Here is a 23,871-nt window from a genome sequence, read left to right as displayed (position 1 = left end):
TCTCTCAACAGACTACTGAAAATGAAGAGATGTCCCTTAGCAAAAAACACCATTATACACAAAGCTGGGCAGTACCTTTTCCTGACATTCTCTAGTAGTGTGAGAGTCTTGAGAATCAGGCCTGCGCTCCCATAAGTTCTATGCTAATTTAGGACAAGGGGCCGGAAGTAATTCCTCCGACTAAGCATTAGTAGGAGTCCTGACTTTTCGGCACCTATATTCCCACCATCACATTCCTACTTCAAGAGCAGAGAGCCACAACTCTGACCGTATGGCTCGTGTTTAGTAGTGCCTCTTTAGTTAGTTTGTGAGAGAGACTCAACTGAGAAATTTTTTTTTCTTGCTTCCTATCTTCGAAAGTCTGTATTACTGATCCATTCAACTTTGTAGGTTCTCTAAAGAAAATTCTTCCCTGGGAAAGGTGAGAGGCTGAAGAAAATGTAGCTAAAATTAGTTTCATTTAGGGCTCTGCAGAGGCAGCGGCAGCCACGGCAAAGGGATGCAGGCAGCGTGGCTTCAGAAATGAGCTCTTCACCAAGATTTGAAAGAACCCTTCGTGCATCTTAGTTTGTAATTATGGCCCAGCTCTTAGGGGGCACTTCACAGCTGAGCATCTCCAGGTTTCCTTCCTCAGGTGAGCCTCCTGCTTAACTCTGCTCCATCTGATGCATGCCCCGAACCTCACCCTACGGTTTATTTGCTGATGTCTATTTAATTACACACTGCCGGGCTTGAGAAATCTCAACGATTAAGAATTATAATACTTTGTTTTATTAATTTTCCAGGATTCTTTTTTTCATTTAAGAAAATAAAAATGTTTCTTTTCAATTCTCAGTATACCTGCAGGAGCTTGGTACTGAGGGTTAGAAGGAAAATAGTTGTAAGGGTAGCAGCAACTGAGAGCCTCAGTAAGCAGAGATGGGGTGTGCGTTCGGAGGTTTGGGTGTCTTGTCTTGTTATGATTATTTAGGGTTAACTTAGACCATAAGCATAAACTCTGTTGTCTATTATAACATGGGCGCACATGATCGTTCTGTGTATCCACCCGCATATATTAAGGAAGAATTCTACCACCCCTAACATCTCCTTCCCCCAACTAATGTGTAAGGAGCTAGAGCAAAGCTCGTCCAAATTTCTTTGAGATTTACTTTATGCTTTTTAACTATACGGATGTGTTTTCATCTCCATTGGGTGTGCATATGTGAATGCTGTAGCCAAGAGGCCAGCAATGTCAGAACCCCTTGAGCTGGCGTTATAAGTGTTTGTGAGCTGCCCAGCTGGGGTGGTGGGAACTGAACCCCGGTCCTCTGAAAGAGCAGTGTGTGTTCTTCACCACTGAGCTGTCTCTCCAGCTCTTGTATATGTCTACGAAATCTTTGAGATTATTATTCTTTCCATCCAACTACAGGACTCATCAGGATTCATAAGAGAGGGGGTAGCTCCAGTTGTTGGGATTTGGAGTCTCCTACTGTCTTTTTTTTTCCCCCTAAGAAAGTCTTTACTGTAACCAAGGCTGCATGTTCTATGGACAAGGAAAGGATGAGAGGAGAAACAAGAGCCACGGTGATGGTCTAGAGTCTAATTAATACTGCCGCCGGCTTCTATGTCATTAGCAGTGGCGTTCTTTAATAAGTGGCAGAGATAAGATTTTTATTGAACTGATGATCTTTTATGGAGTTGGAAAATGGGAAGGCAGCAATAGGTGGGGAAGTGGGGGGTGGGCGATGTGCAAATGCACGCCTTCCTGGGACCAGTCAGATGAAGCCGACATCCGCATCCGGCAGTGAGACCTAGACGGAGGGAAGTACATCTAAAGCCAGCAAGATCAAACTGGTGGCCACGGGGACAATCTATTCACAACATTTGTTCTGTGATATGCCGGGGTAACTGGGTCTACACAGGAAAGTGGCCCCAATCTGATGAGAGATAGTCTGAGGAGAGTTTGTATGTGGAGGGGAATATGTTCTAATTTCAGTGCCCTGGAGGATCTTCAGAGCTGCTAGGCTAAATTTAGGTTGTGTCTTTTTAATTACCACGTTACCATCAGGACCCCATTACTTCCTCTGAATGATGACTTTGTTCATTTATCACTTAAGGGTAATGAACGGCTTGCTTCATCTAGTTCCACCATTCAACTTTGTCCCAAGGAGGTTCTTTATAGACAATTTCCATTTTAATCAGAAGTGAATGGGACTGTCACCTTTAAAGTGGACCAACTGTGGGCTCACTAGGAATTTTATCAACTTTGATCTTTATCCAATTTAACTTTCTGCCAGTGCTTCTAGTGAAGTTCTTTAGCCTGAAGAAAGCAGAGATCACAATGTGGCAATTCCCTACAGCCCCCCAACTTGTAGAAGAAGAGTAGGGGGAGCCAGTTGAGAGGACAGAAGAAAAGAGACGGAGACTACAATATTGATTGGTCTCAGTAACAGTGGAGAGGTGGGAAAATTTCCAGAAGAATCTGAAGCTAATCTTCAACATGTCTCTGTGTTGAGACTTCTTTTGGCTAGCCAAGCTAATACTGAACAAACACGGTCTTCCCTGAGTGTTAAGGTCTAAAAGCTTGATGACAGCCTGGGCTGAATGTGATTAGCGTGGAGAAGGCCCAGTCATTGCTCAGCTCTGGAACAGGCCTAACAACATCTATGGTGCTATTGGCAGCCAAAGCTGATGGCTGGGCAGCTATCAAGGCCTTCTGTTGTTCAGCTTGTGCCGACCACAGCCTGGGCTTTGCTTTTATAGCTTCCAGATTGCTTCTCTGGCCTTTGAAGAGGAGCAGTTAGGATGGCGGCAGACCCTTCTGCGTTTATGCACCATCCTCTGCTCTGTCCAGGAGCGCCACCCCCTTCCTGTCCTCTGAGTCATCTTCTGCAGTTAGATTTTCCATCCAGCTATCTTTGCAGATCTCCAAACTCCCCCAGCTCCTTGTCTGTTTCCTTCCTTTCCTTTCAATAACTTTGTTGAGACTGAATTGCATAGTAAATGTCACATACTTAAAGTGTAGAATGTCATAAGGTTTGACGTATGCATTTACTCAGGGAAATTATCAGCTCAATCACATCTCTCGCCCTGAAAGTTTCACAATGTCCCAGGGGAAAAATCTCTTTATCTTTGCTAGGGTCTTCCATCTAGGGTTTTATGTAAATGAAAGCTCCCCCCCTTTTTTTCTTGTCTGGTTTATTTCACCCAGCACAAATATTTATAGATTCATCCACACTGTTGTGTGTATCTAAGGTTCATTCTTTTTTTATATCTACTGCTGAGAGGTGATTAATCCATTTCTATGGATATACCATAATTTTTATGCTTATGTATTGAGCAATCATTTCTTTTATTCTATAAATCCATAGTTTTAAAATTTGGAAGAGCTTTGCAGATCACTTATGCAAGAACATCACTGTACAGGTTGGTTACCTGAGGCCAGGGTACTCTCTAAGACTTGGTGGTGATCTGTTGAGTTCCCGTAATAAGATAGGCCTTGAGGAGACACACTTATCAAAATGGTTTCTGATGCGCTAACCCAGGTAGACTGTGCCCTATGTGGAAGAGATAAACCAAATAACTTCTCTTTTAGACAATTTGTGTTATGTATCCCAGACTGTTCCAGCCTCCTCAATGCTGAGCTTATGGGGGTATGACACCACTCCCTCCCCTAACTAGCTGAGATTATTTGGTTAAATTCATAAGGCTTAGGAGCCAAGTCAAAATAGTATATATTCAAAAAATAGTATATATTCAAAAATATATACTATTTTTGAATTTTGAATTCAGATTGGCTTTCTTTACGTTGTATTAAGACCTGTAACATCAGACACATGAAATCTGATGTCATTTATAACAAGAGTCACTTTGCCATGGGAGAAAAAGTCCGTATTCCAGCTCTGGGATTCTGAGCTGCACTAATAGCAAGCCCCTCCCCCTCTTTATTTCCTTTCTGTTGATGTTGTTACCGAAGATTCAGTATGAGAAGCAACAAAGTAAGACAGTCCCTTGTGATTGGAATAATTTTACTTTAACAAATAGCCACGCCCCCACCAGAAGCCTTTGACGTTATTGTATTTTCATACAACTTTGCCTAACAGTGTTGTCAGTTCTCCTTCTTAATTTTATGGATCACTACTTCATAGACTTGAAGTCTTAGTGAACTCGGACTTTAGATATACCTGGAGCTAAGTAGTACACACAGAGGCAAGGACACACAGAACAGGACGCACAGAGACAAGGGTTCTGACCGGAACTGACAACGACCGCAGATGTTATTCTGGTAATTTCTCCTCCCCCTTCGTTCTCTCTCTGCTTTTATTTTTGGTGTTTGGGAAGGAAGCCAATAAGGCTAACTTGGTGTGTTTCCTGAAAGCTTGACTGGGCATGGTATCTCAGCATTTATAACTTCAAAGACCTTGGGGTCGCCTTCCTCCAAAACTGAACTCAACCAGGCTGAACCCCAGCTGACGTCTACTAGCTGAGAATGCTGCTTCCACTGTCTAGAACTATCTATGAAAAGGGACCAAGGTTGTGAGAGACCAAGAGCCAAGAGAACCTTTACAAGAAGAGGGGAACACGGCTCCAGTGGACTCTGTCAGAACAAACAAAAAATTTAGTTCCCTTTGATAATTTAGGTATTTTCTTAACAATACTTCCTATATGTCAACTGGGCAGTTTGACAGTGTTTGCTACCTTTGAAGACCCAGAATGAAAGCAAGTTTTGTCTCAGTGGGTGAAATGAAATCAGAGTTCTTTGGGCACCCTTGGGCAGAGCTGTGGGAGGCTGTGCTACACACTTAGGCCCACTGGACTTCTGGTTACTAGATATGGCATTCCTTGCCTTTATTCTTAGATCTTCATTGTGAGCTACAAGCTCTTAAGCATCCTCTGCCACTCCTGTTTACATTTTCGGCGTTAATTGTGGCATGAAGGGCTTTGTCTTTGAGTCACAGGCTTGGTAATGAGACAGAAGATTAGTAATTAGACAGAAGTTCTAATCTGTGCTCACTTAGTGCCTGTGGGCCCTTAGGCGAGTCGTTTAACCTTTCTGGGTCTATTCCTCATCTGTAACTCGGTAATGATGATAATAATGGGCACACTTGTGAGTGGCTGTAGGGACTAGAGATAACATCAATAAACTGCCTGGTGAGGGATGTCAGACTTCCCGGTGTCAGAGGCACAGGGGACAGAAACTTTCTGAGCTCTTAGTTCAACCGGCCAGGGACTGACAGAGCCCATAGGGGTAGGTTGCTGCCCCGCTCAGTTGGGATGTTTCTGTGTTTTGTACCCTCATACTTCATGTCTGCCAAACCTGGCTATTAGAGTCACGGACATCGAGGTTTGGGGAGCATTCATGAGAATCCTAAAGCTAACCTGGCTGGGTGTTGACTTGAGAAAGGGCTCTGGTAAATTTGCGAGGCTAGCTATTTGAATGTTGCTGTATTTGAGGCACAACTACAGAAAATGTCCATGCACAGAATGGTAAGTGGTTTCCACACGTGTGACAAGGAAATTAATCTCGTTACTTTACGGTCACACTTCTATGACAATACAATTTTCCTTTGCAAAACTGTATATCTGTGTTTATGCACAATATACATGCTCCTTGATGGCTTATTTCTATGCCCAACCAAAAACAAGTACAATAACAACTGTCTCTTTACAATCCAGCTTGTTATTTTTCACCCGCATTATGACAGAAACGCTCACTGTGAGTTCTGTTCTCTGGTAATGAGAGACTGTGACAGACATTAACAGAAGAGGTTTCGAGTGGAAGGCTCCCCAGATTTTCTCACGCCTCCCTCCAAATTTGATCTGCTGTAATGTTTGGAGTCTTATTATTATAGTGTTGGAGTGGAGAAGTGTCATATTGAGAAAGAAGAGAGGAATCTAACAATGAGGAGACAGCCATCAAGACAAATTCAGAAGGAGTGTTCCAATGCTGGGGGAACGTTTAGAGAGTTTGCTCTTGGCATTGTTGCCTATAATCAGTAATTAGCAACACATCGATATGGCATTTGTTAAATTCCTCCATTATAGGTAAGGACTATTGAAACTGCATTAAGCCAGTGAGAAACGCACTGTCACATTCACTGTAGAATACATTTCAGACTCGAGGAGGAGGCGCTTTGCCTGAAGCTAACTGGTTCTTGGGAATCGATAATCTCATTAGACCCAGGAGAGTAGATCCCTAGGCTTAACAGAGTGGTACAGTTGCTGCGGTATCTCTACCCCTAGGCACCCTCCTTAGTAGAGAGATGAAGGTTTTTATTTTATTTTTACTTTTTCAGTGCTTAAATTTGGAATCACTTAGAAGTTGTCTTCCAAATGCTGGGCTTATAGCTGAAGTCACAGCTGTTCCTGTCCTGTAGCTTTCACTGAAGTCTCCTCTCTGCCAGTCTGCTCAGAGAGTTTATCTGGTTAGTTTAGAAAAGAGAGGGGAGGGGGAGAGGGGGACTGTTTAGATTCACCAGGAGCCTCTGTTTTCCAGCCCACAGCTGCAATATTGGAAACACATCCCAACCCAGAAGCAACTTGCTTTCTTTCTTCAAGGCATAGAAGACCATTGTCTGCAGTTTCTCAAACTCAGGTAAAGTCAAACTGTGCTTCTGGTCCATGAGCCAACTGCCAGGTGTGAGGCAGACTCCAGCCGATGGAGACAGTGCCAATGCTGCACATTCCTGTTCAGAAGTCTCAGCTGGAGCAGAATTCAGACACAAAGCCTGGAATCAGAGTGACCCAGCACCAGCAAAGCTCCGAAGGTGTCCTTTACCATAGCCTGTGACTTCTTTCTTACTAACCGAAATATTTCTGGAGATTGGTAGTATTCTAAATTACGTCCATAGCATATAGGATGGAGTCAAAAATATTAACATGGTTTAGCAGGACTTGGAAAACAACATTACTTTTGAAGGGCTAAGAGAACCAAGGAGCTAAACAGTAACCTGCAAACATGCCCGTTAAAGCAGACCCATTGAGGATGCGTCCTCAATCCCCCAGCAGCGCCTGCAGAGGGAACAGTAGAAGGGAAGCTGCTTCTGTAATTTAGTTTTGGACACTGAGTTCCAGCTGCAGCTCAGAGGAAACAGGGCTGTGTCCTTGCCGTTTTGTGTCACATTGCTCAGCCCTGAGATCTCCAATAGTGCCATCATTGTCATTTGATGAGGAGTTGGGAAAATGAACGGAAGTCGACAGCTTCATCTGGGCTGGGCATTATTATATCATCTTTATAAAAATGTTACCTTAAAATGCTTCAGGGTAAATGGTTTTGTGAGAAAAATTAATTTTTCATTTGTGTCCTAGCACCCAGTAGCGTTTGAAGCACCAGGATCAGAGAGGCGCACTCCAGGCACAGTTACTGAGCACTTCAAATTTTCCTGTGAAATCTGCACTTGAGGATTTGTTAATTAGTATGAGAGATGTAAAAATAACTTTTCATTCATGAGTGTCATGTCCCACCAGCTTTGCATGGAAACAACTTGTGAGAATCTGACAAGGTCAACCACATGATTCCTTGGAGGAAACCCTTGGGCGAGAACTCCTGTTGTCCAGAGTCCCACAGTTTACGGAGTCCTACAGTTCACAGAGTTCCACAGTTCACAGAACCACTTTTTGCTGATCAGAACAGTTCCTGTTTCCAACATTAAATACAATGATGACCACTGCCGTGAATCACACCAGTTGTATTAGTTAGGGTTCTTTACAGTCACAGAACTTACGGAATATCTGTATATTAGTGGGATTTATTGTAATGATTTACAGTCTGCAGTCCAGCTAACACAACAATGGGCAACTTCGAGTGGGAAGTCCAGGAATCTAGTAGTTGCTCAGTCCCCCGAGGCTAGGTGTTCCAGCTGGTCTTCTGTGTAAGCTGGAATCCTGAAGAAGTAGGCGCCAACGGATGTGCTGGCAAGTAAGTACAAGCAGATGAAGAAGAAGGAAGCCTTCCTTCTTCCATTGTCCTTATGTAGGCCTCCAGCAGATGGTATGGCCCAGATTAAAGGTGTGTGCGACCACGATTGGACCGAAACTGTTCTTTACTTGGAACTTGCTCTGTTCCAGGCTGACCTTGAATCAGATCTGCTTGCTTCTGTCTCCTGGGATTAAAGTTGTGTACCACCTTGCCTGGACCTAAGCTTTTCGTGGCCACTATGCCTCAAGTTCTGGACTAAAACCTGTGGATTCTAGCCTCAAGATCTGGATCATAGGTGACTCCCATTTCTGGATTGTAGTTCATTCAGACACAACTGGGAACAGCCACCCCTCCAGCCACTTTGTTGCTATTCTGAGGATAGAGCTTGGGACTTGCCCAAATTTCCCAAAGTTGTATCTGTTTTCTGATATAACACATGTGACTATTTGTCAAATCTGGCCCAAGACCCAGGAAATTATAGGCAAACTGAGGTAAGTCTCATGTACCACCAATCCCACGGATATTTACCTAAAGTTTTGAGTGTTTGTGGAAAGAACACATTGGCTTCAGTACATTTGCAATAGAAGCCTTCAGTCTTTGAACTCAGATTTCTGCGAGAATTGGCAATACAGCACTAGGTGTCCAAGAAAAGAGACAGATCTAAGGACTTCCATAAATCCATCTTTCCATCTAGCTGAGGTCAGTGATCTGCTGGAAACAAGGTTGTATATGGAGGTGGTGGAGGGATCAGCTCTTTTCAGGGACGTACTTGAAATTAAGAATGCACATACTACAGCGGACTGCAGTGCTGTGTACACAATAGGCTCAAAGATAGATGTATCTATCAATATGTGTATGCACACACACAAGTACCTAGATGAGGGGATACAGCTTGTGGAACTTTATAGTGATCAAAAATTGAGGACTAGGGACTGATGAGATGGCTTACTGAGTAAAGGCATTTGCTGCTAGACCTGGTGACCAAATTCAATCCCTAGACCTTACATGGTGGAAGGACTAAATCTCCTTCTACAAGTCATACTTCTATTGTGGTACAAGTGCACATGTGTGTGTGTGTGTGTGTGTGTGTGCGCGCACACACACACAAAATAAATGTGATGAACAATGAGGACATAGGTATAATTATTTGGCATTTGCTTTGCTAATGCTGTTGTTAATTATTTCATTTACAAATCAATGACCTGCTTGATAGTCCAGATGTTACCAGAGAAAGAATGATTTCCTTCATTCTCTGTGTTAAAAAGCTTTCAATAATATTTCACAAATCCAGAAACCATAAAAGGAGGGGTTCTAATAATCTAATCATGAAGCTTGTTCGGCATATTATAAAAATCACCTGCATCCATATTTTATTGCAACAAGTGGAAAAATTATATAACAGAGAGCCCCAGTGGTATGATACGTATTTTATGAGTGCAGTTCTCTAACTAGAACATTCTATGCTTCTAAGATGAAAATTTAAGTGTAGATGAGAAAAATGGCTTTCAGGAATGAGGCAAATAGGTCAGGCTTAAGAAAGAATTGAAAATTCTGGCTGCCTACTTTCTAACAGCTAAGTCTAGTTTTTCACTCTGTCTGTGAAAGAATTAAAGACTAGGCAGAAGCAGAAAACACAGTCAACTCTTTACTGGACTCATTCACCTACAAAGGTTTGTATAAAAACAAAAGCTCATCTGAAAATAGAGCCAGTAACCACTAGAAATAGATGCATGGAGTGACTTGATGGTCTTGGGTGTGTAACAGAGGGAAAGGCTCTTGGACACCTTAGGAAGAGAAGAAAGGAGAGGATAAAGAGAAAATAAGCCAGTGAGAAGACCCAGTTTTTGTTTTTGTTTTAAATGCTTTGTTTAGTTTGTTATTTTAGGACCTCTGCTCACTCCAGTCTGCCCTGCTAGCTCCTGTTAACTCTACTCGCTCAGTCCCTGCTTGCTCCGGTCTCAAGATTTATTTATTATTATACATAAGTACACTGTAGCTGACTTCAGACGCACCAGAAGAAGGTGTCAGATCTCATTACAGGTGGTTGTGAGCCACCGTGTGGCTGTTGGGATTTGAACTCAGGACCTTCAGAAGAGCAGTTAGTGCTCTTACCCGCTGAGCCATCTCACCAGCCCTGTTTAAAATGTTTTTTAAGACAGAGTCTCACTGTGCAGCCCTGGCTGGTCTAGAACTTGCTATGTAGACCAGGCTGGCCTTGAACTTACAGGCGTCAGCCTACCTTAGCCTCCCCAGCACAATTAAAAATGTACACCACCACAGTTGGCCTGAGTTGTTTTCTTATGATCATGAACCCATAGCACCTCATCATCTGAGGCTCTGTAGAGGTCCCACAGTTCTGTTCCTCAGACTGTAAGGTCAGCAGTCGTCGTGTAGCTGGCCCTAGTGCACTCAAGGGAGCACTCTCAATTCATACTGCTCTGGTTGTGTCCTGTGTGGCTTCACAGAGAGCAGAATTTCTTCTCTTGGGGTTTGATGAGTCTTAGATCCTGCCAAAGATGAAAATACCTTGTCTCCCTCTTGGTCCTGACAACTTTTTAAAAGCTAGATGGCTAGATGGCTGCTTCCATCTAGTTTTCCTGTCTTAAAATAATGGGTTAATCATGGACAGTCCTAAGAGTCTGAGGCTTTGGCTGGCAGGAGCTCTGACCAGACAGCTGAGCTAGACCAACCACACAGCCCGAAGGAGAACCTGACATAGATTTATTTTCCCTGTCTCATTTTGTTTGATTGATCAAAGACTTAACAATGAAGATTCGGATGTTTCTTTCTAATGCTTTGTTCTCAAATGAAAGTTGAATAAGACCTGACAGTTGTGATTTCTTCCAAATTTTTAAATGGTGATTTTAATTCCTCATTAGCTCCAATGCACAGCCTTAGTTTTACCATGCAACAGAGAATAAATAAGAGTTACACAGAAGTCTTCATAATGCTTAGACTAAACAATGAATGCCTATTGAATATTGGATATTCTATGTTTGGAATTGTAGACACAGTTTAACAGAAACTTGTTATCCATGGCAGGAGTAGAGACAACACAGGAAACATCATCTGGGGCATCAACTTATGCTGGTCTTTTACAGTTAGAATGAACACCTAGTCCCAATTCTTGTATCATCTAGGAATGCCTGGTGGAAGTGGGTACCGGATAGAGAGACTTGGCTCCTAGGAGAGCTGCTTCCAGATATCAGCTGGTTCCTTCTTACACTTTGATACACACCAGCAATTTTGCCAAATGGTATTCTTGAAAGTCTGTTCATTAGTATTTCATGAATCCATTGTTAACATTGACAATGGTAACTGTGGGTTTGTTGTGTGTTTGTTCAGGCATGGCTGCTTTTGCAGGCACAGGGTTCAAGAGTCTCAAAGGTTCAGATTTGGAAAAATGTTAGCCCTTTGTACCCAAAATGTTGGTAAATCTGCCACGATAGTAAACCTTTGATGCAAAGAGCCATCAGAGAACCCCAAATGGGTGGAGATCTGACATTATCAGGCTTACAGGACAATTTCTATAGCAGCTTTCTGTGCCTTCCCCCTGTGTATATGACAGAACTCCACCCATGTCACAGCTTTGTCACTATGATTAAAACATGTGACATACAATATAAAAGAGGACAGGCTTCTTTGAGTTCAAGGTTTCAGCCCAAGGTCAGCTGAACCACTACTTCTCAGCTTAGGTGAAGCAAAATACCACAGCATTGAAAGCCTGTGACACAGGAGACCCTTTACCTTATGGTTGTCAGGAAATAGAAAGGCAGGAAGTGGTTGGAGCTCCAGCATGCTTCAAAGGCCCAACCCCAATGACCTATTTACTCCAACCAGACCCTGCTTCCTAACGTTTCTGTCATTTCCTGCGAGCTGCCACAGCTAGAGACCAAGCTTTCACACATAAACCTCTGGGAGGCATTCCAGCTCCACACCACAGCACCATCTGTGACTTGCTTACGTTGTTGTACCATTAGAGCTGGGAGCAAGAAGTGAGAAGAAAACAAACAAACAAACAAACAAACAAAAACGTTCCTCCAGGTTCTGACCTACCTCTGGTTGCTTAGGCTGTGTGACTTTATTGTGGCTCTGAAGCACCAGTACCTTGCCCATCCCTTGGCTTTGGCTACATGTTTGAGGACATGTTTCTGCCTCTGTGACATGTTCATGACACATAGAGTGCTCAGGCTGCGTTCATTTAGTGAGACTTCTCCCCTCACATCTCCTGCTAAGACCATGGCACAAACAAACTCTAAGTGGCCCTTAGAGAAATACGGAACAGATCAGCCTCAACCTACTGCTAAGATTCACCCAGCCGAAATCAGTTATGTGGGTTTTGTTATTGTTGCTGTTGGTTTTTGTTCCTGTAAGGTAGTAATGAATGACAGGCATATAGATTACCAACTTTCAATACCCCTAACACCTGATAGCAATGAGCATTCTTATCACATTAGGTTTCTGGCACTTAGTAAATAGGATCTTTTAAACTCTTACAGCTGATCTGGGAGCAAAGTCCCCACATACCTACTGTGTAGATCAATCAGTCAGTGCTTTGAGATAAAAGTAATTTGGCCTAAATCACAGAACGGGGAGGCACAGAACCCGAGTAAATGCCCCCCCCAGTTTATAGAGCCCATCTTCTATCTTCCATTTCTCAACAATACTCACTCCGACTTGCTCAACTGATCTGAAGTGAGCTATTAGGGTTAGGGTTAGGGTTAGGGTTGGGGTTGGGGTTGGGGTTGGGGTTAGGGTTAGGGTTAGGGTTAGGGTGGGTCAAAAACTGAAGCCCAATCCAATATATTTGCCCGTCAACACAGACTAAAAGAGTGCAATGCATCAGTGCATTAAGGGGTATCCTAGGGATGTGTAGGGTCAGTATGTTCCTCACTGTCAGACAGATAAGCTGCATGTTCTAATATAATTATGGGTGTGTTGGTTCTAGATATGCTTCATATCTTGCTTGCTTTCATTCATCTTGCCCCGTGTATATAAACAACTCTAGGCAAAGGAAACATCTTTAGAGAAATGCACATCTTTTAGAGTGTGACTAAAGCCGTTGAATGCATATCTCTGAGACTGACAATCATTGAAATGTCAGTACCAACATCTTTCAGAAATACACCTAGCTGGGGCTGGAGAGATGGCTTAGCAGTTGAAAGCACTCATATTCTTCCTGAGGACAGAGAAGAATTGAGCTCCCTGGACCCATGGTGATCCACAGCTGTCTGAATCTCCAGCTTCATGGGACTCTAATGTCCTTTTCTGGTCCCTTCAGGCATATGCATATATGTGGCACACAGATATACACACATATACATACACATAATTTTAAAAACTTTAAAAGTTTCAATTACTAAATAAATCTGTGTTGTTCTCTGACAGTGTGTCACTAGGCCAAAAAGTTTGAGGAGAACAAAATTACTTTACTCTTCTACAGGGGAAAGCCAATAGGAAATAATAATTCATATTAATAAATATCATTAAACTCAGACCATTTCTGAATTTTAGAATAAAACTAATTAATCTACTGAAAGAACGGCAAACCAGAAAAGATTAAAAATTATAATTAAGGAATGGGAATGACATTTACTATCAGAGGCATCTGGCCGACTATCTGAGTAGTACACTAAATAAAGTGAATTACTTCTACCATAATAACAGTATTTGCTATAATACAATGGCAAGCAAGAAATCTAATTGCAACCTGTCAAGGATTAAAAAAAAAAACCACCATGATTATAATGTGGAAAATGTAGAAAGAATAGATATGATCTGTATTTTTAAAAGAACAGGGTAATGCTGCTATATAGTTTCATTTCCAGATATCAGGATTTAATATAATAAGAAAAGACAGAGAAATGAAAATTGGGGAGACTTTGAATAGGAACTTTAAGACGGGGATTTGCAACCGAATGGAAACAGGCTGATTTTGATTATATTTCAGTGTGAGATAAAGGAAAGATGGGTAAATCCCAAGTAAAACATAATTATAAGTTTCTTCATAATCCCTGGCAAAATATTAAAGATTAGATCCCAGAATTGTGTTAGTAGCTGTACATGTTTTGCCATTCATGGGGACCCACTGTATGTTAACAATGGTCAGAAGTCAGATAAAAATGTGCTCCTAAGTGGAAATAATCATAAAGGTGTTTAATAAGATATCTGGAATTTAAAGTTTTTCCTTTCTTTTTTAGAAATGGAAAAAATCATAAACTCATAACAAAAAATAATCTTAGAACTTGAGAGTAGGAGTGAGGAGACAGCCTGTGACTCCGTTCCTGCCCGGATAACCAGGCACAAGGCACCAGCGACTGTCAATACCAACAGCATCGCTGTACTAGGCTGTGCACAACCTCTTGATTTCTCTCCACAGCATCCACCGTGAATGCAAACCTATTCCTGTGAAACACATTTTGAGGAGCATAAAGACAATACCATGGAATCCCAGGGGTTGACTGACCTAAGCTGCAGACCCACAGGCCTGCCATCAGTGGCTGGAGAAGATGGTTAATGCTCATGCTAATTTAAAATCGACTGTCCATTGTGAACAGAGGCGTCAGCAGCCTCTCGTACAAACACTACAACATTGAGTTTTGCAGGACTGGTGATAGGTGAGATTAACAGCTCATTTGAGGTGAGTATCTGAGATCTGGGACCACTTGATTGATCACGAGAGATCTGAAGTTGATCATATGAAGGGATCGTAGATGCAGCTCTCAACCTGGCCACTCTGTTCTGAGTCTGAGAAAGCAGCAGTGTTGTATTAAGTCTGCTGATTCCTGTGTCTTTCTTACTGTCTGCTTTAACACAGAAGTACATGGACAGACACAGGAAGCTGCTTTTAGGAACCAGATGCTAGGTGAAATGTATTTTTGTAGGTTACTTATTGTAGAAGGGGGAGGGGAGGGAGAGGAGGGATAAAGGGAGGAGGGAGGGAGGAGGCAGAGAGTATTTTAGACATCACAAGGATTTTTTTTTTTTGCAAATGAAATTAAAACAATAAAAAAATACACAGAGAGCTTTGGTAAGAAAATTAAGTAAAAATTACATTTCTCCAGTAGTGGCATCTTTGAAGAAATCACATTGGCTTTTTCTATCTCAGAGCTCTTCTCTGGAATACATAATTAAGTAATGATATTACTCGTTCCATTTTATTAAGTAGAAATGTACATTACTTGATTTTGCTATTTCCTGAATTTATTCATTATTATAGATATTGACATGAAGTAGCTAGATTAGAGGCAGCTTCTACACAGAAGATATAGATATGGTATGCATTTATTATTCTCTAAAAGAATATTCATTTTATTTATAGTTACAGTAGTAGATTGGAAGTAGTTTCGATAAGGAGAGAAATTTCACAAATCTACATTCCTCTCATACAAATTATATATATCATTTTGCATATTTCTTTCCAGGATTCATATATATATAAATTTATATCCTAATTTTTTTCTTAATATTAACCAACACATGTTTATTTTGGACAACAATTTCTGAGTATCATTTTATTTGCTGTACAATATTCTACCACATCAATAAATGGGCTCTATCTTTAACATTTATCTATTTGCCTTTGATTTTCTTCCTTCAGAACATAGTTCAGTAGTAGACCCAATCCCCTTTGATTTTCCTTTGTGGATAGTGATGAGGTATATCCCTCAGCTTCCTTTACACATTTCTGTGGGCTCAGGAATTATCTTTTCCCATAATAATGTGTGAAATAGTGCTGAAGTAGCATCAGATGTTGCCACAGGACTGACTCACAATATCTTTCTCATGACCTTCAAATCTCTGCCCTTCTCTGCTGATAGTTCAGGCTGAGCCTAGAAGCCACTTGTGGGAGACATTGCTGAAGGACTGTGAGCAGAGTCTCCTGATTGCTCCTGCCTCCAGTTGTTACATGAACCAACGCTCTAGTCTGTTGAGCTACTGAGATTTGAAGGTTTTTTTCTTTCATTACTGACATAATCCTAACGACTGGAGACAGTGGGATTTGAAAGGAGGCACTAACTGCTCATAAGCTATAATATGTAGGCTGACACTGGGTAGTGAGGAAGACAGTAGCTGGATGGGAAGCAGAGACCCGTGTGACACTGCCCCAGGATGGGCTGAATCCCATCATCAGAGCTGCCTAAAACCAGAGCTGGCACTTAACAGAGTCCCAGGCTTTAGGCAAAGACTAGGAAAATAAAATTTTATGATGTGTGTAGGTTGTTATCAGGAAAGCATTAGAATTAAAAACAGATTCAGTAAATAGCTGACTAGGTTTTTTTTTAAAAGCATAAACATAAAGAAATACACACAGAGAAGAAATGTGGGCTATCCAAGTGTTTATAAAGCTGTGTGTGTGTTTCTCGACCCTATCAAATGGAAGCAGAGCTGGAAATGCCTGGCAGGGAGGTCCCAGTGCTGAAATCCAACTCAGAATGTTGTCTTTTTTCTTATGACCGCAGTGACAGTGACATCAACAGGTACATGTGGGAGAGAGTTAAAGATGGGAAAACGAGGAAGGAAAGCAGGGTTAATAATTGTGTTCATGGAGGAAATCTTGGTGGGGCTCCTGGTACACAGATGCGATCCAATCTGAGCGAATGAGGAACTAACTACAGAGGGACTGAAAACCTTTGACCACTAGAGACTTAGAATTATTCTTGAGCCCTGACCCAGAATGAATGGAGAAACTTCTTCCTGATGGCAGAATCCAGGCTGGGGAGAACATTCGCATCGCCCCTCGCCTGGTCTCAGAATCCCTGCTCACTAGCACTGCTGGCCAGGCTCACTAGGCTCATAATCTCTCCTTAACTGAATAAAGGTTCTTCTTTTCTTTTGCTTCTCCTTTTGAAAGTTAACAAAAACAGCTGGGTGTGGTGGCATATGTCTGCGATCCTAGCACTCAGGAGGGTGAAGCAGGAGAATAGAGGATTCCAGGCCAGCCTGGGTTACACAGATCCTGTCACCAAACCAAAGCAAAACGCTAAACCCCACCAATCACTGGTGTTTGGTAATAAAAAGGAACAAAGCTTTATTTAATGCATGCCTTAATGTGAATGAACTCTGAAAACACATTCGGGGGTGGGGGGGAGAAAAGCAGATACCGAGGACACACAGTTTGAAAGCCCAATTGTATGAATGCTATGACAGCCATAACCATGGAGACGGAAAGCTGACTGGTGGGTGCCTGGCACTGAGCCGGGGTGACGGATGAGTGTACATGGGCTCTGTAAACTGACTTAAAACCGTTGAAACAAATGTCTATCAAGGTAGGATTAGCACATTAGAGTGTTTCCAAACACTGAACTAACTTATAGAGTTGTCTTCCCATGGAGCTTTAGAGACAAATGTTTTGAAACCCGGCATGGTGGAACATGCATTTAATCCCAGCACATGCGGAGACAGGCCTTCTGAGTTTGAGGCTAGCCTGGTCTACATAGTGATAGTTGTAGGACAGCCAGAGCTACACAGTGACACCTTGTCTCAAAACAAAAACAGAGCCAAAAACAAACAAACAAACAAACAAAAGAAAAAACAAGAAAAATGTTTTGAAAAAAATATAAGTACCTCATTTTCCCCTCACTTTTCTTCCCTCCGGCCCTTCCCATGCTCCCCTCCCCACCTTGCTTTCTCTCCAATTTATGACCTCTGCTTCTGTTCCTTTAACTGTTTTTACACACACACACACACACACACACACACACACACACACACACACACACACACTATAACTTGTCTACACACGTTTTCAGGGATGACCGCTTGGTTTTGGATAGCCAGCTCTGTGGCTCCTCTCCAGGGGAGACCATATTTTCCTCATCTCAGCATCCCTTAGTTGCCTATAGTTCTTGTGTAATGTTGAGGACTCATGAGTTTTTTCCCCCCATTCTGTTAGGATGTCTATTGTTGTAGTCCTAGTTCAGGTTTGATAATGTGTGCAGCTATCTCTCACATTTCTAGAAGAAACATCTCACAGCAAGTTTCTTGTTCCTTTGGAGTTGACAATCTTTTCACTCTCTTTTCCACAATGATACCTGAACCTTAGGAACGGGAATTGTGTTGTAAATGTATGTATCATTGGGCCTGGGCACCACACAGACTCTTGTTCTCTGCATTTTCATCCATTGGTTCTTGATTGCTGTCATGGCCTCTGTCTGTTGCAAGGAGATGTTTCTTTGATGAGGGGTGAGACCTATCCTTATGTATAAGTGTAAAGGTAAATATATAGAATGTTGTTAGAAATTATACTGGTTCAGTAAAGTTGTGGTTGTAGTTTTTCCTCGAGGGCCATGACTTCACTAACCTGGGCTGGTTGGTTAGGCATGATTTCCCTCTTGTTGAGTGAGCCTTAAGTATAATTAGAAAGCTGTTGGTTACCACCAAAAAGTGTGCATGCCAGTCTTGCACCCTAACGGGTGTATTGGCATGTTGGTCAGTTGTTGTTAGTTCACAGGCACATCTGGGTAGGAGTGTTGGTTACTTCCCTCCCTTGGAAGCATGCATGGTGACTAGCCATAAAAGCTAGTCTTCAGGGAGAAGGCTTTGATGTCAGAACCACCTGTGTTGGGAATATTTAGTATCTTCATCAGTCGGGACTTATCTTTAACCTGTGGAGAGCAACCTAGGGCAACAGCAAAAGCCTATAGTGTTTCAGCAGTCTCTTGGATGACCCTGACAAACAACTCACAGGGGAGCCTCTCATACCAGGTACTGGAGTTTCTGACAGTCTATGATGTTGGGAGGGGATATTGCCAATCTTCCACAGACATCTCAATGAATTTCTACTGAAAACTAACGACAATGTAGTTAAAGTGTGCTGTTTATAGTAGGGACTCACATGTCCAAAAAACATGAGGCTATGTTGTGGTCTGAATGTTGGCCATTCCTCTCCTCCAAAATGATGTGCTGAAGCTACCCAATAATATGTGACTTGGTGGAAGTGTCTTTAAATGGTGATTAGGTTATAAGAAAGGGTGGGGCTGTCACAAGTTGGATTACTGCCCTCTGAAAAGGAGCTTTCTCCAAATGAGGATGTGGTAAGAAGGCCTGTAATGCCCGGTGGTGGTGGTGGCGCACGCCTTTAATCCCAGCACTCAGGAGGCAGAGGCAGGAGAATTTCTGAGTTCGATGCCAGCCTGGTCTACAAAGTGAGTTCCAGGACAGCCAGGGCTATACCGAGAAACCCTGTCTCGAAAAACAAAAACAAAACAAAGAAGGCCTGTAACTTGTGCACCAGGAAGCAGTCTTCACTACAACACACATCTTTCAGCATCTTGACTGTGGTCTTTCCAACCCCCTGAATGGAGAGAATGACTGTTTCTTTTCTAGAAGTCACCCATCCTGTTGTATTTTTCTATGTATATGGTAACTTGAATGGCAGAAGATAGGATAGAGTTACCAATTTTTGCTTTTCCTAAAATACAGAAACTTTTGGCCCTCACATATTATATGGCAAAACCCACAAAGACACACACACTTTTATTTTTTTGCTCCTTTAAGAAAAACTTACATTTCAAGCATTATCACCTTTCCCAGTCCCCCCACCCCTTTCTGGAAATCCCCTATCCCCTCCCCCGCCCCCCTGCTTCTATGAGGGTGTTCCTCCACCCACTCCCACCTCTCCACCGTCATTCCCCTACACTGGGGCATCTACCGAGCCTTCATAGGACCAAGGACCTCTCCTACCACTGATTCATGACAAGGCCATCCTCTGCTACATATGCAGCTGGAGCCTTGGGTACCTCCATGGTGGCTTAGTCCCTGGGAGCTCTGAGTGTGTGGGGGTCTAGTTGGTTGATATTGTTGTTCTTCCTATGGGGTTGCAAACCCTTCAGCTCCTTCAGTCCTTTCTCTAACCATTGGGGACCCTGCATTCAGTGCAATGGTTGGCTGCGAGCATCTGACTCTGTATTTGTCAGGCTCTGGCAGGGCCTCTCAGGAGACAGCCATATCAGGCTCCTTTCAGCATGCACTTCTTGACATCTGAAATAGTGTTTGAGTTTGATGACGGTATATGGGATGGATTCCCAGGTGGGACAGCCTCTGGGTGGCCTTTCCTTCCGTCTCTGCTCAACATTTTATCTCCATTTGCTCCTGTGGGTATTTTGTTCTCCCTTCTAAGAAGGACTGAAGCACCCACACTCAAGTCTTCCTTCTTCTTGAGTTTCCTGTGGTCTGTAAATTGTATCTTGGGTATTCAGAGCTTTTGGGCTAATATCCACTTATCAGTGGACACACACACTTTTAAAATAAGCTTATTTAGAGTTTAGTAAAAAAACAAAACAAAACAACTTCATTCCTTAAATGTACACATTTATGTATGTATATTAGTTGAACTAAACACAGGAATTTCCCCACTCTAGTTTGAAAAACTTAAGTGCGTGTGGTTGTAATTCATTTGATGTCAAATGTCCCATTTTCATGGTTTGATTTAATATTAATGAACAAAAGCTCATTCACCTTTAACTAATTTGTCCAATAGGCTAATTTAGTTACTAGACATTGCCTAAATGAAAGTTCAAGTTATCTTCTTGAGGAGAGACAACTCTAATATATATAAGCAGGATTTCATAAAGCCACAGGGCTTTATTTATTTTTTAAGAAAGAATACAATAGAATATATTTAAGAAATAGCTTGAATTAATGAATAAGAAATTAAAGGAATTCTTGATATACTAAACCAGCAATATACTCTTCATGAGAAAGTATTCTACAAAAACAAAACAAAACAAAAAAAACTTTAGAAGAAGAGTTATTTTTAATAACAGAGTTGGACGTTAAAGTCACATTAAACAAATAGTATAGAAAGATAATTTAGTCAATTTTCCATAGCAAAGGTTCCACATAAGGTTACCTTTACCCATTGTTAGTAATTAAAGATAATAAATTAGAAATTCATAACGATATACTGACTATTCTGACATGTACAACATGTGCAATAGCTTGATGTTTTTCTGTAGGCTTTGCAAGTTTCTGTTATCCCACTAAACCTATCGAATTGACCGTATTGTTTTTCCCTGTCACAACATTCCCAAACCTTAACCAGCAAGATACATTAATCTTATTTTTAAATTGGATACCTTATTTGTTTACATTTCAAATGTTATCCCCCTTCCCAGTCCCTGGAAAACCTCTATCCCGTTCCCTCTCCCCCTGATTCTATTAGGGTGTCCCCTCAACCACTCACACACTCCCAGCTCCCCGCCCTGGCATTCCTCTACATTGGGGCATCAAGCCTTTACAGGTTCAAGGGCCTCACCTCCCATTGATGCCAGATAAGGCCCCTTCAGCTCCTTCAGTCCTTCCCCTAACTCCTCCAATGAGGTCCCTGTGCTCAGTCCAATGGTTGGCTGAGAGCCTCCACCTCTGAATTGGTCAGGGTATGGCAGAACCTCTCAGGAGACAGCTGTATCAGGCAAGGCCAAAGGACTTTAAACAAAATGGCCTAATGTGGGTTGATGTGGTTTGAAGTAGATTCAATCCTGCAGATCTTACTCTTCATGACCACCTAAAGGGAACAAGAAAGGCTGTTTAAAGATTGATTTATACCAGGAAGTAAAGGCAGAAGTAAAGTAAATGTTGAAGCAATTGTGCATTGAGCAGCTTGGGGTTGACAAATGTGACTCTAATGGCTATTTCTTCCAACATGTTACAAATGTGTTTTCTTAAGAGATTTATGCTAATTGTTGGTAGAAGCTGAAGCTAAAGTCTGTCTCTGTATATTATCAATTAAACCAAGGATAAAGATGAGTAACCTTATCAGACTTTGTATCAGAGTTTTCTGAATAGATTAGTGTCTCTATTGGTGACATGCAACAAAAAGCATCATACAAGGCAATGTGTTCATGGCTTCTCTCATTAAATGCTGGACAGCTGTGTGTTAGTACTGCCTTGCAGCCATTCTCCAAAAGGAGAAATTGTAGCCTGCTTGTAGGAATTCTAAATTCCAAGTCATAATGACAGCCACTGAAAACCAGGAATTTAATAATACAACTTGAACCAGGAGGAAGTTGACAAGTGGGTTATTACAAATAATAATATTTGGAACTATTGAATATTCATGTCAGTAAGAACACAGTGTATATTTATGAGGAATTTGAACATGAAGCCTATGAGATCAACTGCCTGAAAAACTACAAAAGTTTTCAACTGGAGCCATTTAAGAAGTAAAGTTCTGGACATTGACTTGATGGGAGAGACTGTGGGTTCTTTGAGACATCTAGTAAGTAGAAGATTGAGGGATTGTCTAAATGTACTGTGTGTTTTTGTGTGTCAACTTGACATAGGCTGGAGTTATTACAGAGAATGGAGCTTCAGTTGAGGAAATGCCTCCATGAGATCCAGCTGTAAGGCATTTTCTCAATCAGTGATCAAGAGGGGGGGCTTGTGGGTGGTACCATCTTTGGGCTAGGAGTCTTGGGTTCTATAAGAAAGCAAGCTGAACAAGCCAGGGGAAGCAAGCCAGTAAAGAACATCCCTCCATGAATGACCTCTGCATCAGCTCCTGCTTCCTGACCTGCTTGAGTTCCAGTCCTGACTTCCTTTGGTGATTAACAGCAATGTGGAAAGTATAAGATGAATAAACCCTTCCCCCCTCCCTCCAACTTGCTTCTTGGTCCTGATGTTTGTGCAGGAATAGAAACCCTGACAACAAACATGCTCTAAATTTTATACATGTGGTATCTTTAGCAGGTTGCATCTTTCTACTCTTAGTGTCATATTAAAAAAAAATGCTTGCCTGCGAGAGGACGCCAGGGATGCTCAATGGGCATCCCAGGGGCTGGTTGTTTTACAGACAGTACCAGAGTGCTGCCTTCTTCTCTGACATTTTGGTCTCTAGGATGGTGGACCACAATTCTAGATGCATATAGGAATTGCCTGGAGAGTTTGAAAATAATGCTCTCTAGGTCTCACAGCTGATAAATCTGATTTACTGGCTAGAGGGTGGCTTGGACATCACAGCTTTCACATGCTATGGGTAGACAGCTATCTTAAGAGCCATGGCTCAGACATTTCAGTGAGTAGAGCTGGGACTATAGGGGAGACTCTGTATCCTTGGATTTACTGTATTCAGTGGCTGTGGCCCTGACCTCTTTTAAAGCCATGAGTGAGTGCATTGTCCTCAAACCTCTCCCCCACTCAGGCTTTCTTACTGATGTTGCATCTCCTTGTTTCTAATCCAGATGCTTCCCATTGTAAGGCTCATTGTTGTGATAATTACAATTCTGGGTCAACCCCTTTAGGGGTTTCTGCCCTACTTCAGATCATTTAGTTCCCAAATAAAAGACATAGGGACTTTTAGATTTATAATAAGCATTAGATCACAAGAGCTGGGTAGATATCAACCCTTTATGCTATTTTGTCTATTTCCCTTTGGCGATCCTGGAGATATTACTTGCCATGATCAGTGTGGCTGCTCCTATTCCATCAGGCCAGCCCTCATGGCCATGTGATCACAACCTACCTACCTCTTGGTGACTTCTTTTCTTCTTCCTCTCTCTCCCAGTGTTCTCTGACTCAGAACCTAAGCTCACCCTGCCTCCACCTCTTCTGCCCAGCTCAGGCTGTAGGCATCTTTAATGACCAATCAGAGATAACTTTAGGGGGCAAGGTTTAAACAACAAAAGCTGATGTAAGTGAGGATCTCTTGGGGAAGGCGGGGGTGGGGGGTGGGGGGGGCGAGGGCAACCAGATCTTGGAAACCAGTATTTAGAGTTTGAATACATAACAGCACCAGACCTGTGTCCACAGGTAGACAAACAGCCACCAGGGACCACTACTTATCCTTATAGAAATCAAGAATCAAAAGACAGCAAATATGTTAATCCGCTTTCTATCATTATAATGCAGTACCTGATATAATCAACTTGAAAAGAGAAAAGACGTATTTGGTCACAGGTTCCAGTTCACGATCAGTTTGTGTTGCAGCTTGTGGCCTAGGAGGAGGCAACCTGTGGTAGGGATGTGGGGCAGAG

The 23,871-nt window shown here is 42.1% G+C and overlaps 1 long non-coding RNA gene across 1 annotated transcript in view; it reads left to right on the top strand.

Annotated features, from left to right (window-relative positions):
- The first annotated feature begins 243 nt into the window (after positions 1-243).
- The window catches only part of LOC110321149, an 80,727-nt gene continuing 57,099 nt past the window's right edge, over positions 244-23,871 (top strand). Inside the window, exons 1-3 of the long non-coding RNA XR_002380500.1 lie at positions 244-634; positions 6,483-6,574; positions 14,098-14,514. This is a non-coding gene — a long non-coding RNA (uncharacterized LOC110321149). The remainder of the gene's footprint in view (positions 635-6,482; positions 6,575-14,097; positions 14,515-23,871) is intronic.

The sequence above is a fragment of the Mus pahari genome, chromosome 5, assembly GCF_900095145.1.
Source record: "Mus pahari chromosome 5, PAHARI_EIJ_v1.1, whole genome shotgun sequence".
Classification (NCBI taxonomy): Eukaryota; Metazoa; Chordata; class Mammalia; order Rodentia; family Muridae; genus Mus; species Mus pahari.
Note: the sequence above shows the minus strand (reverse complement) of the source record. Positions and strands in the feature narration are given on the sequence as shown.